Here is a 16,792-nt window from a genome sequence, read left to right on the forward strand (position 1 = left end):
TGTTTTAGACTTGCTGAACAGAATTTTTGAGAAAAGACGCACATTTACCTGCGACTTAATTCGTGGGAAATAGTGTTTTATTAATGCCAATGCTGTTTTCTGTGCTTGATTTCGCTTAATACTTTGGATACTGGTGCACTTGTAATTAGAACGCCTTTTTGTCATGTAGGCAACCATACACGATTTTCTTCATAACCCATTTCATATTTCGTGGAGCCTAAATTACACCATTTTCTTCATAATGCATGTATTACATGTTAATGTAAAATAATGAATTATGTTGGCTTACACTTATGGCCTTTCCAAGGCCTTTCCATACCTTAAGGGAACATTTTAGCACTCGCCATATGGTTAGTGAGAAACGCCACATTGCAAATGTAAGGTCCCTTACTAGACGTCCTGCAACGTTTCTAAAATTCGCGGACGGCGTCGGGCCGTGCGCGGGGGAGAGATCTTTCAGGAAGTCATCAAACTAAATCTCTCGGACGTTCGGTTTCCGTTTTATAAAAATAACACATTTTGGTCATTTTTCCGCAGTCTAGGAAATTCCCACCAGAGGGAAAATAAATAATATTGCAAATGCACAAGCACATTGCAAATGCATGTGGCCTTTTCTCCTAAACGGAAAATATTTAGAAGACGTAATGGACAGTTGGCCCCGAACAAGATGGCGTCGAGGCCTCAACGCTTTTTGAGTTATGGCCATTTTTCTGGGATTAAAGGTCAAAAACGTAAAGTAGGGTGCTAATTTGACCGCTTCACGTCAAAGTACATAAGCATACGGTGTCAGGAAAAAAAGAACCAGCCATTTATCTATCGTAATTTAAGAGAAATCGTACATTGACAAATTGGTCATGTTCACAAAAAGGAGTTAAAAAAAAAAAAAGTTACAGATCCAGTTGCAGTGTGTTCAGACGAACATTTTTTAAGTGGGTCTCGAAGCTCTGCCACTGCATCGCAGTGCTAGCTGCGCCACCAGAGTCTCTGGGTTCGCGCCCAGGCTCTGCCGCAGCCGGCCGCGACCGGGAGGTCCGTTGGCCTAGCGTCGTCCGGGTTAGGGAGGGTTTGGCCGGTAGGGATATCCTTGTCTCATCGCGCTCCAGCGACTCCTGTGGCGGGCCGGGGGCAGTGCGCGCTAGCCAAGGGGGCCATGTGCACGTTGTTTCCTCCGACACATTGGTGCGGCTGGCTTCCGGGTTGGAGGCGCGCTGTGTTAAGAAGCAGTGCGGCTTGGTTGGGTTGTGCTTCGGAGGATGCGTGGCTTTCGACCTTCGTCTCTCCTGAGCCCATACGGGAGTTGTAGCGATGAGACAAGATAGTAATTACTAGCGATATGATACCACGAAGAAAAGGGGATAAAAGGATGGAGTGAAAAAGTACGGTGCTTAAAGACACACAAAGCCTGAAATGGCATTGCCATTATCTCCAGGCCGTGCCGAGTTCAACGAGATGCCCCGCTTGACCGTAGCTAGCTCGGTCTGAGTGCAGCGACAGGGACAAGAAGAAGGACCCAAATGACCCTTTGACCTCAATTTCATATTTTTTTGCTTTTGGGAGACAGAGAGAGAACCATTAAGGTTTGACCTCAGGAACGTTCCTAAGGTCCTCCCGATCTGTGCAAGCCTAACATTGACCGTGTGGCATTACCCCTTAATAGTTAAAAGAAGGTGTTTACATCAAACAGTTTACAATGACATGTCTCCCCATAGGAATACATTTCCTGCTCCCCTAAATTCAACCTGAAGCCTATGTGGGTTAATAATGCCTTATGAACCTGTCTTCGATGACAATCCATCAGGCCACTATGAGGTCTACCTGTGTCGATTCTAAAGATTCGATTTTAAATCACCCTAAAAGTGTTTGCCATACCCAACCTGCAGTTTGAGAGAAATAGTGCATTCAACCCTATGTAAATCAGTGAGTTCTTAACGTATAGACTTAAAACTCAGGATTCTGTAAAAGCCCACTCCAATGAGGATATGTGTTTACTTTCAGCTTCCTGTACCAACCGGAAGTGCCATAATTGGTGTCAAAAGGGCTGTTTCGAAGGGTTAAAAAAGTCAAATCTTTCCAAAACTTAATATATGTGAATAGACAACCCTCATGAACTGTAAATCAGTCATTCATCCCATCAGATTTCAAGGAAAAATTTACACACCCACACAGAAAGGATGGAGTGACACACTGAGGGGCTTAGAGGCAGACAGTGCCTGCAATAGTTACTTTTGTTTGAACTTTTAAAGAACCGTCAGACCTAGAGTTCTGAAACTTTACAAACCTGTTCTAGAGCTCAGGTCGATTAAGCACGGTGAGTTATGTGGCTCTAGAAGGTTCTCGGACCGATAAAAAGCCTCGGTGCATTTGCATTGACTTCAATTCATTTTGAGCATTACAAAATGGTGACATTTAGAAAAGTCCCAGAGTTGCAAGACTAGGTGCATTGAAACCGGCTCGGCCCATAGAGACGGACCCCGACATTTCTGTCCGATAGCTCATTCAAGGACCCCGTAGCAAGGCATGGAAAAAAAGTGGAATTTCAGCACCAATTAAGGTTTTGCTCGGGCACCGAATGACCTATCGAGCCGAAACTTGGGATTCGAGGTCGCCTCACATAGGGCTAAACGTAATGTGAAAACTGGACCCGCAGCTAGAACATAACTACGTATTATTTGTTTTATTATGGTTTAAATGGAAGGCGCTGTGAATTTTGGGCCTGCTCTGAAATATGTGATAGTTGGCTTCTAAACGAGTTGGAAAAAGTGAGTTTGGAGTCAGATGGTATCAGTTTGGTGTCTGAAAATATCTAATTGGCTGATGGACACTGACTTGCTAGTTGACTTTTGTGGATTTGCAATATGTTTCAACAGTGAAAAACCACCAAAATAGCATTCTGAAATCACCACTAAAAATGACATCACCATAGCCGTGCCGAGTTCAACGAGATGCCCCGCTTGACCGTAGCTTGCTCGGTCTGAGCGCAGCGACAGTGACAAGAAGATGACCCTTGACCTACATTTCAAGTATTTTGCTTTTGGGAGACAGAGAGAGAACTGTTAAGGTTTAGAAGCACAATTTGACCTCAGGAACGTTCCTAAGGTCTCTGTGCAAGCCTAACATTGACCGTGTGGCATTAACCCTTAACAGTTAAAAGAAGGTGTTTACATCAAACAGTTTACAATGACATCTCACCCCATAGGAACACATTGCCTGCACCCCTAAATTCAACCTGAAGCCTATGTGGGTTATGAATGTCTTATGAACCTGTCTTCAATGACAATCCATCAAGCCACTATGAGGTCTACCTGTGTTGATTCTAAGCTTCCTGGAGCAACCGGAAGTGATAAAATCATCCTAAAAGTGTTTTGCCATACCCAACCAGCAGTTTGTGATATATAGTGCATTCAACCCTGTGTAAATCAGTCAGTTCTTAACGTATAGACTTAAAACTCAGGATTCTGTAAAAGCATACCCCGATCAGGATATGTATTTACTTATAGCTTCCTGTGCCAACCGGAAGTGCCTTAAAATGGGGTCATAGGTGCTGTTTCGAAGGTTTAAAAAAGTCAGATCTTTCCAAAACTTTAAATGTGTGAATCGGTCAACCCTCATGAACTGTAAATCAGTAATTTCGCTAAACAGATGTCAAAGAAAAGCTCTCACACACACACACACACACACACACACACACACACACACACACACACACACACACACAACAAGGATGGAGTGAAAAAGTATGGTGCTTAAAGACACACAGAGCCTTAAATGCTTTTAGGGGGGATCCAGACTTCCATACCCGCTCTGGGAGCGCTATACTACCGCCCCAAATCAATGGGTGCTGGCCTGAGTGATTTATGGAGGTTTTCAAAAAATATTCTGTTTTTTCTTCTGGAAAATATTTTATGTTTTTTCTTCTCGAGTCAATGGCCTGAGTGATTTATGGAGGTTTTCAAAAAATATTCTAAGTCCAAACTTTTCATGCACCTGGTATTTTTCTGGGGTTACCAGGCGTCATTTTTCAAAACGGTTTAAATTGCTTTTAGGGGGCATCCAGAGTGTCACATGACCGGATGAGGTAACTATTCTTGTTCTTCTTGTAACTTTCCGGTAGGCTAGAAGCTTTCCGGTGTTTTGCTGCTCGACACAGGTCGACGCAGGTATTGCACTTGATTTATCATTATCGTAACCGTAGGTGCAGCCAAGTGGAAATACGAAAGCTTTCTAGCTATTTCGCACTGACGGTAATTTGAACACAAGAACGTTTCTAGTGAAAAGGTGCTTACACTCAGAGCCATGTATTTACACTCAGCCACCCTAGCCTTATTACGGGTTAACGTTTTGGTAATTTTGGTTGGCCAACAAAATGTAAGACTACAATGACTGCATACATTTCCCCAAATGTTATACGAAAAAAAAATGTTTTGTTATTGATGGACAATGGCAAGGCTGCCATTGTATTTTCAGTTACATTCTGTTCAATAAAAATGGTTTACACGTTTATTTTTTAAGAAATACATGGAACTACAACCGAATAAAACACCATTAACCATCATGCATTGCTTACATTCATTCTATCCTGAAAAGTCTGTTCAGAAAAATCGAAAACAGTACATATAGGCATAAAACCACAATGTTTTAATAGGGATTAAATAAAGACAATATATATATAACCTCTTATGGTTAAATGGTTAAAAAAAGACAAAATATCTATATATTCATAACGTAAAATAAATAAATACAGGCGATCGCGTCTATGGTTGTTGCAACGGCTTGTGTGTCGCCTACTGGTTAAATTCGTGTCTTTTCGCACGAATTAAGTAGCACAGAAATTAGTGTATTTTCAAACGAATTGAACCACCCCAAAAATGCACAAAAACGCACGAAATCTGCTGAAATACATTTTGTACATATATGCGCGAATTGAATGTGAGGCTGGGCTGGGCCAAGATAAAGCAAAGCAGTGCGACAAAAACAACAACACAGAGTTACACATGGGATAAAGAAACGTACACTCAATAACACAATAGAAAAATATAGGTACAGTGTGTGCAAATGTAGTAAGACTAGGGAGGTAAGGCAATAAATAGGCCATAGAGGCGAAATAACTACAATTTAGCATTAACACTGGAGTGATAGATGTGCAGAAGATGATGTGCAAGTAGAGATACTGGGGTGCAAAAGAGCAAAAATAAATAAATAACAATATGGGGTGAGGTAGTTGGGTGTGCGATTTACAGATGGGCTGTGTATAGGTACAGTGATCGGTCAGCTGCTCTGACAGCTGATGCTTAAAGTTAGAGAGGGAGATATAAGTCTCCAGCTTCAGTGATTTTTGCAATTCGTTCCAGTCATTGGCAGCAGAGAACTGGAAGGAAGGGCGGCCAAAGAAGGTGTTGGCTTTGGGGCTGACCAGTGAAATATACCTGGTTGGAGCGTGTCCTATGGCTGGGTGTTGCTATGGTGACCAGTGAGCTGAAATAAGGCGGGGCTTTACCTAACAAAGACGTATAGATGACCTGGAGCCAGTGGGTATGGCAATGAATATGTAGAGAGGGCCAGCCAACGAGAGCATACAGGTCGCAGTGGTGGGTAGTATATGGGGCTTTGGTGACAAAACGGATGGCACTGTGATAGACTACATCCAATTTCCTGAGTAGAGTGTTGGAGGCTATTTTGTAAATGACATCGCCGAAGTCAAGGATCGGTAGGATAGTCAGTTTTACGAGGGTATGTTTGGCAGCATGAGTGAAGGAGGCATTGTTGCAAAATAGGAAGCCAATTCTAGATTTTGTTTGGATAGGAGTTCCTTAATGTGGGTCTGGTAGGAAAGTTTAGGTTTGTTAACACAGTGTCCAAAGAAGAGCCAGATGTATACAGAATGGTGTCGTCTGTGTAGAGGTGGATCAGAAAATCACCCTCAGCAAGAGCGACATCATTGATATGTACAGAGAAAAGAGTCTGCCCGAGAGTTGAACCATTTGGCACCCCCATAGAGACTGCCAGAGGTCCGGACAACAGGCCCTCCGATTTGACACGCTGAACTCTATCTGAGAAGTAGTTGGTGAACCAGGCGAGGCAGTCATTTGAGAAACCAAGGCTATTGAGTCTGCCGATAAGAATGTGGTGATTGACAAAGTCGAAAGCCTTGGCCAGGTCGATGAAGATGGCTGCACAGTCTTTTATCGATGGAGGTTATAATATCGTTTAGGACCTTGAGCGTGGCTGAGGTGCACCCATGACCAGCTCGGAAACCAGATTGCGTAGCGGAGAAGGTACGATGGGAATCGAAATGGTCGTTGATCTGTTTGTTAACTTGGCTATCGAAGATTTTAGAAAGGCAGGGCGGGATGGATATAGGTCCTGCTGCGCATTGCGCTTGAAACCAGCACTCTGTCTCCCATCGTGTTCATTTCACTAATATACCAAGTATAACGGCACCATATGCCTTACCCCCTTGTGCCATATTGCTTAATTAGAGCAGTAAACGAGTTAAATCGACATCTGTTGATGGAAATTATCTGATGAGTTTAATAAGAGCAAATTATATTTTCTCTTGCCACATACAGTACCAGTCAAACGTTTGGACACACCTACTCATTCCAGGGTTTTTCCTTATTTTAAATATTTTCTACATTGTAGAATAACAGTGAAGACATCAAAACTGTGAAATAACACATATGGAATCATGTAGTAACCACAAAAGTGTTAAACAAATCAAAATATATTTTATATTTGGGATTCTTCAAAGTAGCTACCCTTTGCCTTGATGACAGCTTTGCACACTCTTGGTATTCTCTCAACCAGCTTCATGAGGTAGTCACCTGGAATGCATTTCAATTAACAGGTGTACCTTGTTAAATGTTATGGGGTGGTATACAGAAGATAGCCCTATTTGGTAAAAGACCAAGTCCATATTATGGCAAGAACAGCTCAAATAAGCAAAGAGAAACGACAGTGCATCATTACTTGAAGACATGAAGTTCAGTCAATCCAGAAAATTTCAAGAACTTTGAAAGTTTCTTCAAGTGCAGTCATAAAACTATCAAGCGATATGATGAAACTGGCTCTCATGAGGACCACCACAGGAAAGGAAGACCCAGAGTTACCTCTGCTGCAGAGGATTTCATTAGAGTTAACTGCACCTCAGATTGCAGCCCAAATAAATGCTTCACAGAGTTCAAGTAACAGACACATCTCAACATCAACTGTTCAGATGAGACTGCGTGAATCAGGCCTTCATGGTCGAATTGTGCATGTAGTGGATAACGCATGTCATAGCTCACAATTATTATTTTTAGGAAAACCTAATTTAGCTTCTAACGTCGTTACAAGTTACTACGATATTCCTTCTTAATTTGCTCAATAACGTCATGGAAAAAGGGTTTATTGTATAAATATGGCAACTCGTCTCTTGTTGTGAAAATAATTTGGGGGATACTTTTCAGGCTATTTGTGCAGGTTTTGAGTGGTCATTGGGCTAGACATTTTTGCTTAGACCTGGCAACCCTGACGGTAACTTTAGGCCAAACCCCTCCCTTCCACTAATTTCACGCGTGTTTATCATGGCCAAAAGGAAATGCATTCGCTCCAATCCTGATTAGTTCAAATAATCAATGATGAAAACCCAAAACCAGGAACAACTGCTGCTCATAATCACAGACAGTGTATTCGGAAAAAAATCTGACCTCTTGACTTTTTCCACATTTTGTTACTTTACAGCCTTATTCTAAAATGAATTACAATTTTTTGTGCAAATTTATTCAAAATAAAAAACAGAAATACCTTATTTACATAAGTATTCAGACCTTTTGCTATGAGACTCAAAATTGAGCTCATGTGCATCCTGTTTCCATTGATCATCCCTGAGATGTTTCTACAACTTGATTGGAATCCACCTGTGGTAAAGTCAATTAATTGGACATGATTTGGAAAGGCACACACCAGTCTATATAAGTTCCCACAGTTGACATTGCATGTTAGACCAAAAACCAAGCCATGAGGTCGAAGGAATTGTCCATAGACCTCCGAGACAGGATTGTGTCGAGGTACAGATCTGGGGAAGGGTAACAAAACATTTCTGCATCATTGAAGGTCCCCAAGAACACAGTGGCCTCCATCCTTCTTATATGGAAGAAGTTTGGAACCACCAAGATTCTCCCTGGAGCTGGCCGCCCAGCCAAACTGAGCAATCGGGGGAGAAGGGCCTTGTTCGGGTGGTGAGCAAGAACCTGATGTTCACTCTGACAGAGCTCCAGAGTTCCTCTGTGGAGATGGGAGAACCTATCAGAAGGACAACAATATCTGCAGCACTCCACCAATCAGGCCTTTATGGTAGAGTGGCCAGATGGAAGCCACTCCTCAGTAAAAGGAACATGACAGCCCGCTTGGAGTTTGCTAAAAGGCACCTAAAATCTCAGACCATGAGAAACAAGATTCTCTGGTCTGATGAAACCAATATTGAACTCTTTGGCCTGAATGCCAAATGTCACGTCTGGAGGAAATCTGGCACCATCCCTAAGGTGGAGCATGGTGGTGGCAGCATCATGCTGTGGGGGTGTTTTTCAGTGGCAGGGACTGGGAGACTAGTCAGGATTGAGGCAAAGATGAACAGAGCAAAGTACAGAGAGCTCCTTAAAGAAAACCTGCTTCAGAGCGCTCAGGGCCTCAGACTGGGGTGAAGGTTCACAATCCAACAGGACAACAACCCTAAGCAGACAGCCAAGACAACACAGGAGTGGCTTTTGGACAAGTCTCTGAATGTCCTTGAGTGGCCTCACAGAGCTTGAGAGGATCTTCAGTGAACAATGGGAGAAACTCCCCAATACAGGTGTGCCAGGCTTGTAGCGTCATACTCAAGAAGACTCGAGGCTGTAATTGCTGCCAAAGGTGCTTCAACAAAGTACTGAGTAAAGGGTCTGAGTGCTTATGTAAATGTGATATTTCAGTTTTTTATGTTTAATAAATTAGCAAACATTTCTAAAAACCAGTTTTTGCTTTGTAATTATGGGGTATTGTGTGTCGATTGATGAAGAAAAAAAAACGATTTAATACATTTTAGAATAAGGCTGTAACCTAACAAAATGTGGAAAAAGTCAAGGGGTCTGAATACTTTCCATGTGAGCCTTGACAGATTCTCGCCGGTTCATCTGTCCACAAGAATCTGTCCACGAGAGGTTAGATATTTACTAGTCAATAGCAATGTTATCGACATATTGTTGCACACAACAAAAAATCTAGCTCACTTATTTTGCTAGGTAGAAAAAAAGTTGACACAAATTCACTCAGAATCTCCCACTCTCAAATTCACCCACTTAGCAGCCAGGCCCACCCACATACAAACGCTGTATGTTGAAAGTGCTGTTTGTGTGGGGGGTGTCCCTAACATTACCAACAGACAAAGAGCTGTGAATGGATTAGTGGTTCACCAATCAGGGCGTTGGTGGGCTCGGCAACAGTAACAAGGGGTGATGTGTAATGAAACGTTTTTGGAGACGATTCTTTAGGACCATCGGTGGAGGTCCTAAAAACGTCTTTAGGTACATCCCCGGAACAAGCCGGCAACTAGACAAAAACCTCCAGGGGACCATGACAGAATGTCCTGTGTTTTAAACGTCCATGGACACAGGAATGTTCTTGCAACGTTCCAATGAAACGCGTTATTATTATTATTATTAGATCAGATGTGAGGCATCTGGCGTTGTGTGTGTATATCGCTGTGCTTTTCTGTATCGCTACTGTAAATTGAGAATTCCTTTCATAGATAAATTATCCTTATGATTGGTCTAAAATAGCATCCTTTCCTTTACAAATACTTATATTTGAATTTGACATGTGAAAGTATTCTGACATTTGCCTTCCCTTATCCTGTATGTTCAGATCAGCACAGACAGTGTAAGATCCATTTAAGAATACTGAGATGCATCTCGTGCAATTTGACACGTTTGTAGAATGTTTCTAGGATTCTAGAAGGTATTGATGGGAAACTTTAAAAACACGTATAGTGGGTTACAGAGGTATTGATGGGAAACATTATAGCAGAACTGAACTCGAGAACTGATTTCTCTCGTTGAAAATGACATATGTGACATCGATATTAATCAGAAACCTTTATTCCAGTGCCAAATTTGACAAGAAAAGGTCAATTTTGGCCATATAGTCAATATCTTCCAAAACAGAGGTGTAGGCTATGTAATAGAATAAATGTGGTACATTAAATAATGCATTTCTATAGCTTCAAAAATATTTTTTAGAATGGTGGAGGAGTACCAAGATCAGAGTATGTGAGCGGAGTTGAGCGGTCAAAAATCCCGCTCATCACTCCATCACTCCATGTCCTTTCCAACATCTCCACTAAAAACAGCTCCTCGCTCACAGGAAAAAAAACTGCAGCTCCAAATTCGCTCCATTCATTAAAATCACAATTTAACCAACACCCGTCTATTTTTGTAACTACCTGGACCTAACATTTGGAAGTATTGAAACCAAACCATATGATTTGAATGAAAAGTATTTGAATAAACAACATGAAAAGGTGACTGTAAGAACCGCTCATCATGTCAAATAGGCTACATATCGCATTAAACAGCATATAAACACTAAATAGATCTGGAACAAAAATGAATGATTTAGGCAATTGTATTAGCCTATTATTACAAATAAATAAATTGTGAAGCATTGCGAGTGCAAGACACTAGGCTGGCAGGAACATTAAGCGCCCGTCATTTAAACAACATTTTGTTGTATTAAATCATTATAGTCTATAAATTGTGCATATACGCTGTGACCTACTTAGAATGAAATACAAATGAAACGAAAATGCCTTAATAAATGCCTTTGAATTCACATTAGAAAAACACAAGTTTGGCCAGAGTCTGTGGCCTCATGAGCCTCATGAGATGGTACCTGGAGATGGTACCACAGGCCAGCAGTGGAGTATACCCTCTATCTATGCACTTGTAGAGTCACTGGGCATGAAAAACACCCTTCGGGCATAGCCACAGGAAGTAGGGGTGCTGAGGGTACTGCAGTGCCCCCTGAAAAAACGAAAAAGGAGTAGTAAAGGCCCAGTGCATTACTTTGGTGAAAAAAAGACAACAAAAAATAATAAAAATACATTTTATATTGTCATTTTTTTCACAAAAGTAGTGCACTGGGCCTTTACCACTCCTGTATTAGGGCTGCAGCACAGGGATACTTTTTTTCTCTCAGATCAGCAACCCCATCCCCAAACATCTTCCAGCAGCTATGCCATAGCTACCCACCTCATTCCTTTCTGTTAGCATGTTTTATTTAATTGAACCTTTATTTAACTAGGCAAGTCAGTTAAGAACAAAATCTTAATTACAATGACAGCCTACCGGGGAACAGTGGGTTAACGGCCTTGTTCAGGGGCAGAAAGACAGATTTTTACCTTGTTAGCTCGGGGTTTCGAAAGCTACCTTTCGGTTACTGGACCAACGCTCTAACCACTTGGCTACCTGCCGCCCCAACTGTAATATGAAATGTGTTTAAAAGGTTAATTTCACATGAGCTCCTGCACATGTTATGAAACACATAATAATACAAAAAAAGATTCATCCATAAATGTCTTGTTTTTAAATCATTTATTTTCAATATTTGTTACAGATATTTGTCATTCAAAAAGTTATGTACAGAAACTCATAAGCATCATACCCTCTGTTTCCAATATTTTATATATTCATTTAATAATACAATGTTATGTAACAATAAGGCATGTAAGTACCTGAAGGTATTATTGGGCAAAAAAAAGAGAACGCTAACAGACGGAGCGTGTAAAACAGAGCACAAGCAGGCCATGCCACGTTGATGAAGGGAAAATTGATGCAAGAAAGCATCAATGCTTAATTGCAGACCTGTTGGAGAGTTTCCATTGCCGCCTGACAAGAAAAGCCAAACGAGATAATTTCTTGACACTTGGGGCTCTATTCAATCCGTGTTCTAGATTACAGCGTGATTGACATTTAAAGGCAATGTTTCCACATTAGCGGAGACCGCATTCCTGGTAAACGCTGCATAAATTGGCTCAATCGTAAATTACCTTTGCATTTCTATGGCACAATCTGTAACGCTTCAGTGATACCGATTGAATAGAGCCCTAGATTTGGATTTAAATAAACCAGCATTATAGACACTGCTTAATGAATGATAGAACAGCTATTTCTATGTTAATGTTATAGGATGCATTTTCTTCCTTCGTTTTTGATGGTAGGCCACTCTGGCAGACCTACATTATGACCAAATAGACACAGCCTACTTGACCATTGTCTGAAACGGTAACTTAAAGTGGGTACAGCCTCAGTGTTCACAGTAAACATGCGCTGGAAGTTGCATAGAATTTTCACAAAGTTCAAGTTTGCACTCAGCAGACCTGAAATTTGCTCAGCATTGGTTGGATAGGCCTATGACCAGGGTGGGGGGGGAAATCACAGGTCATGTGTATTCAGAATGCTTTGAACGCTCAACACTCAAAATTGGATGACTTTTTGACATTGAGATTTTTAGGAGAAGAAATTTAAAGTATGCTAATATTTAAAAAATGTGGGTGGTTTGACACTTTATTCAGACAGTAATTACATTAAATGGGGAGACAGGCAAATGGGAGAAACAGGGGTAAGGTTGGAAGCAGGGATTGATCACTGTTCTTAGGTGAAAAGTTGTGTGTGTGTGTGACACATACCGGTGAGTGTTACCACTATGCCAGTGCTCTGCACAGGAAATACTAATATTAATGTTTGATGGCATAGGGCAACCAAATCATAGATTACAGTCTCCTTGTCCATAGACTGCTTTCAAGGTAAGGACACAAACATTTTATATTTTGTAATTTTGGTGAACCATCTCTTTAAAATAGGGCTGGAACAAAATCTTGCTTGCTCTCCAGATGTGTTGGTCACCCCTGATCTGTTTCCCAAGTACTGGGTGTTTGAAAATGTTATTCATTTCTCAATCACCCAACCTTCAAGTAAAATCTCTTGAATATCAACATTCAGGTGGTTTATGCCTATTAGTTGAAGATCCTTGCCATCATCTTACTCTACATAGACAAAATATGTGTTTGAGTTGTAAGTCCCCTACCATCTGACTAGAATGTGCACAATACTACAATGTAAAAAATAATGTGTACTAGCTAGCTGCACAAGCAACAGTGGTTAACATAACGCCCGGACCCACAGCTAGTGTGCCGACTGGTGTGTGCGTAGCACACTGACGCCTTGGAACAACGCTACTGACACAAGCGATACATGAGACCAACAAACATCTACAGGTTAGGCGAGCACACAGGCTACCATTTGAGATGCAAATATACCATATGAGCATCACGCACATGCGCTTTGAGGTTAGCAGACTACACAGCGTCAGCGAGCATAATCTGCAGCTGGATGCTTCTCCATCTCCCGGCACAGGCTGCTGATTTCCTAGTTCTCTGCAATGATGTATACAGTATAAACCCTGGATTGCTGATGTTATGTATTGAGCATTGAGAGGCTGTGAAGCCACTGGTTGGTCAAATTGGTACACCTCGGTAGGAGCAGTCCACCATATGAATGAATGGAATTCTACAGTGTTTCAATGAAATGTTTCAAGGACAAAATTACATGTTTAAGTATTTTGTTGTTGGACGATAACATTACTGTTCGAAAAAATATATACTTAAAGGAAATCAGTGTATACTGTATATGAATTATTGGTTCTCTGAGCTGCTCCTTAGACAGGTTGACCTTCTCTTGATATTTAGAATTCTACTGCTTCAAGGCATACAGCTGAGCAATAACACACACACACACACACAAAACATAGATCACTTCTAAGGTATATAATGAAGATAGTTTTAAACAAGCGACATGTGAAATAAGAAACGGAGCAGTTAATCTTGGGGGTTCCCGAGTGGCGCAGTGGTTTAAGGCACTGCATCCCAGTTCAAGAGGCCAGTCCCTGGTTCAAATCCAGGCTGTATCAATAGTAACAGCTTGGTTGTCTTCCTGATAGAATTTAACACGTTCACTAAATACCTATAACACTTGGAAATTGTACACTTTATATTTTAGTTAAATTGTAATAAATAAATGATAAAGAAATTGTAGATAAATAATAGATAAAACTGTTAGATTAGTATAGGGTGGGCAATACACATAGGGCCAATACCATAAACTCATATTGGGGCCCAAATGGAGAGGGGTGCCCTTGGGGCCAACTGCTTTAGGGCCAATGTGGAGCCAATGAGCAAAGGTGTATTGGCCCAACGTGGGCAGCCTACATGGGGCCAATATTTTAGCCTGCATTGGGCCCAGGAGTAGGGAAATACTGGTATAAGCATGAGTCCACACCCATGGTTTTTCCAGGTCTAATGCAGAGCTTTTAAAAGGAAAATAAGACAAACCTGCAGTGCAGACTGGCACCTTCAGTAATGGATTTTGACACCTGTGATTTGAGGATGTATAAGCGTCCTAAAGTATATCTCCCATCATGTTTGCAAAGGAAAACATTTAATATTGAGTATCGTTTACTGGGTTACTTGCAGGATGATGAATGCCTTCTTTCACAGAGTTGAGTCATATGATGATGATACCTCTCTATTTAGTTACATAAAGGACTAAGTGAGCAGCCCATTTTAGCAACCCGCTCATTCCAGGATGAAGCTCCAGCAACTTCACTAATTTCTGTATATCTAACTGGGAGATATAAATATGGCTGATTGTTTTTCATTATTGATAGGCCATTGAATCGAGACTGCATTGAAGGACATTGAACTTTGGTTTTGCCAGAGTTGCCCATCTTAAGTTGTTGCAACAGTAAACCAAAGTTGTTAGTGCTCCATGCTGAAAATAATGGACACTGTCAACCACTGCAATAAAGTATTATGCATATCAGTAGGCAGGTTTCCATTGACCCAGGTTTATTCAACAAAAAGCAACGTCTCAAAAAACATTGTGACATATGTAATGGAAACGGCAGCTATAGGAGACGTAGTAAAGATTAACAAAATTTTATGTTTCGACAGGTGTAATTTTATTTTGTTGAACTTTCTTTATTGCGACAAATGATGATGCAAACAGTGTTTTCTATATTTTTTAAATTAGGATTGCCGGATCATTTTGAAGATACGCGTGGCATGTGATGTCTACTATATAAAGTTCCACTCCACATGTAATTCTAAATGCCTACTGCTTGCTAAATATATTTTTTTCAACGATATAATGAATGTTTATTTTAGACATTTTTTCAAATTTATTGAAAATCAAATACAAAGGGTGAATTTGTCTCCCAGTGTAGGTTAGAAAGCAGACTGAACCAGGTTTTCCTCTTGGATTTAGCCTGTGCTTAGCTTTAAGTTTCTTTTTATATCTTACAAACTCCCTAGTCCTTGCCGATGACAAGCATACCCATAATATGATTCAGCCACCACCATGCTTGAAAATGTGAAAAGTGGTACTCAGTGGTGTTGGATTTGCCCCAAAGGTAACACTTTGTATTCAGGACATAAAGTTCATTTCTTTGCCACATTATTTGTAGTTTAACTTTGGTGCCTTTTGCAAACAGGATGCATGTCTTAGAATATTTTATTATGTAAAAGGCTTCCTTTAATTATTATTTTATTTAACTAGGCAAGTCAGTTAAGAACAAATTCTTATTTACAATGACGGCCTACACCGGCCAAACCCGTACGACGCTGGGTCAATTGTGTGCCATCCTATGGGAATCCCATTCACAGCCGGTTGTGATGCAGCCTGGATTCGAACCAGGGTGTCTGTCGTGTGTTCAATTAAAACCATGTGTGTGCGTGCCCCTTTAAGATACCTTGGCACGAAGACAAATGGAAAACTCACTAAACCCATGTGAAAAAGAACACTCACAATAAATCAAACATAGTATTTTAAAAACACCAACAAATAGTCATAACTGTGTTGTGTGTGGGTATTTGCAAACATTAAGGTAAAAACAAACAAAAATGGTCAGGCCTTATTTCATTTGGTAGTTTACGGCCTCAATCTCACTCCCTGCCCTCCCCAAGACCACAGTCTATGGAAACATTCCAAAGCGAGATAATGAAACCCCTCTTCTGAAAAAGAGAGTGTACATTTCGTTAGCATTAAATATGCTACATCTTAAATCAGCAATCCAAAAGTATTAATTATAAACCAAACATAAATGGTAAATCCACTGTCCTTACTCCAATCATTAAACGGTGTGGGTGTAATTTGTGGAACGTTCCAAAAACTTCGTAAATAACAAGGTTGCCAACAAACAACGCATACAAAGTCGTATAGCAGTAGAATGAGAGACCGGGTAGGGAGTGGGCTATGTAACTAAGTTTTTCACCCACCACGTTTATTCTGAAAAATGTCTCTCTTCATTCTGGTAGCCTCCACCATTTCTCGTTCGTTGGTTTAGTTATTATTTCCGGTGTTTCGACATTCGCCGGTGAACTCTATTGCGCCTCAATTAAGCTATCGCTATGGTTGAAATGTAACCAATTACCGCTAGCTCCATTATTTTATTAGCTAGGTGGCTTATTTTTGTTACCGGTGATGCTGTATATACCAACCTACTCGTACTACAGAAACATGCATTGTATTTTGACAGGTTCTCTCTGTGTTAATCCTGTTGGCCAATATAGCAGGTAATTTGTGTCTGTGTCGATGTTGTTGAGTTCAACCTGCCTAGTTAAATAGATATGAAATAAATTAGAAAATAAAAAAGATATGCTTTTACCTATTTCAGGTAACCTCAAGATGCTTGACTCACTACAGCTGCTTTTGAAGAACTTTCCAGT

At 40.8% G+C, this 16,792-nt stretch overlaps 1 protein-coding gene across 1 annotated transcript in view; it reads left to right on the forward strand.

Annotated features, from left to right (window-relative positions):
- LOC139532104 (putative nuclease HARBI1) overlaps positions 1-16,792 on the forward strand; it is a 203,731-nt gene that overhangs the window by 18,592 nt on the left and 168,347 nt on the right. The window lies entirely within an intron of this gene.

The sequence above is a fragment of the Salvelinus alpinus genome, chromosome 10 (genome assembly GCF_045679555.1).
Source record: "Salvelinus alpinus chromosome 10, SLU_Salpinus.1, whole genome shotgun sequence".
NCBI classification, from domain to species: domain Eukaryota; kingdom Metazoa; phylum Chordata; class Actinopteri; order Salmoniformes; family Salmonidae; genus Salvelinus; species Salvelinus alpinus.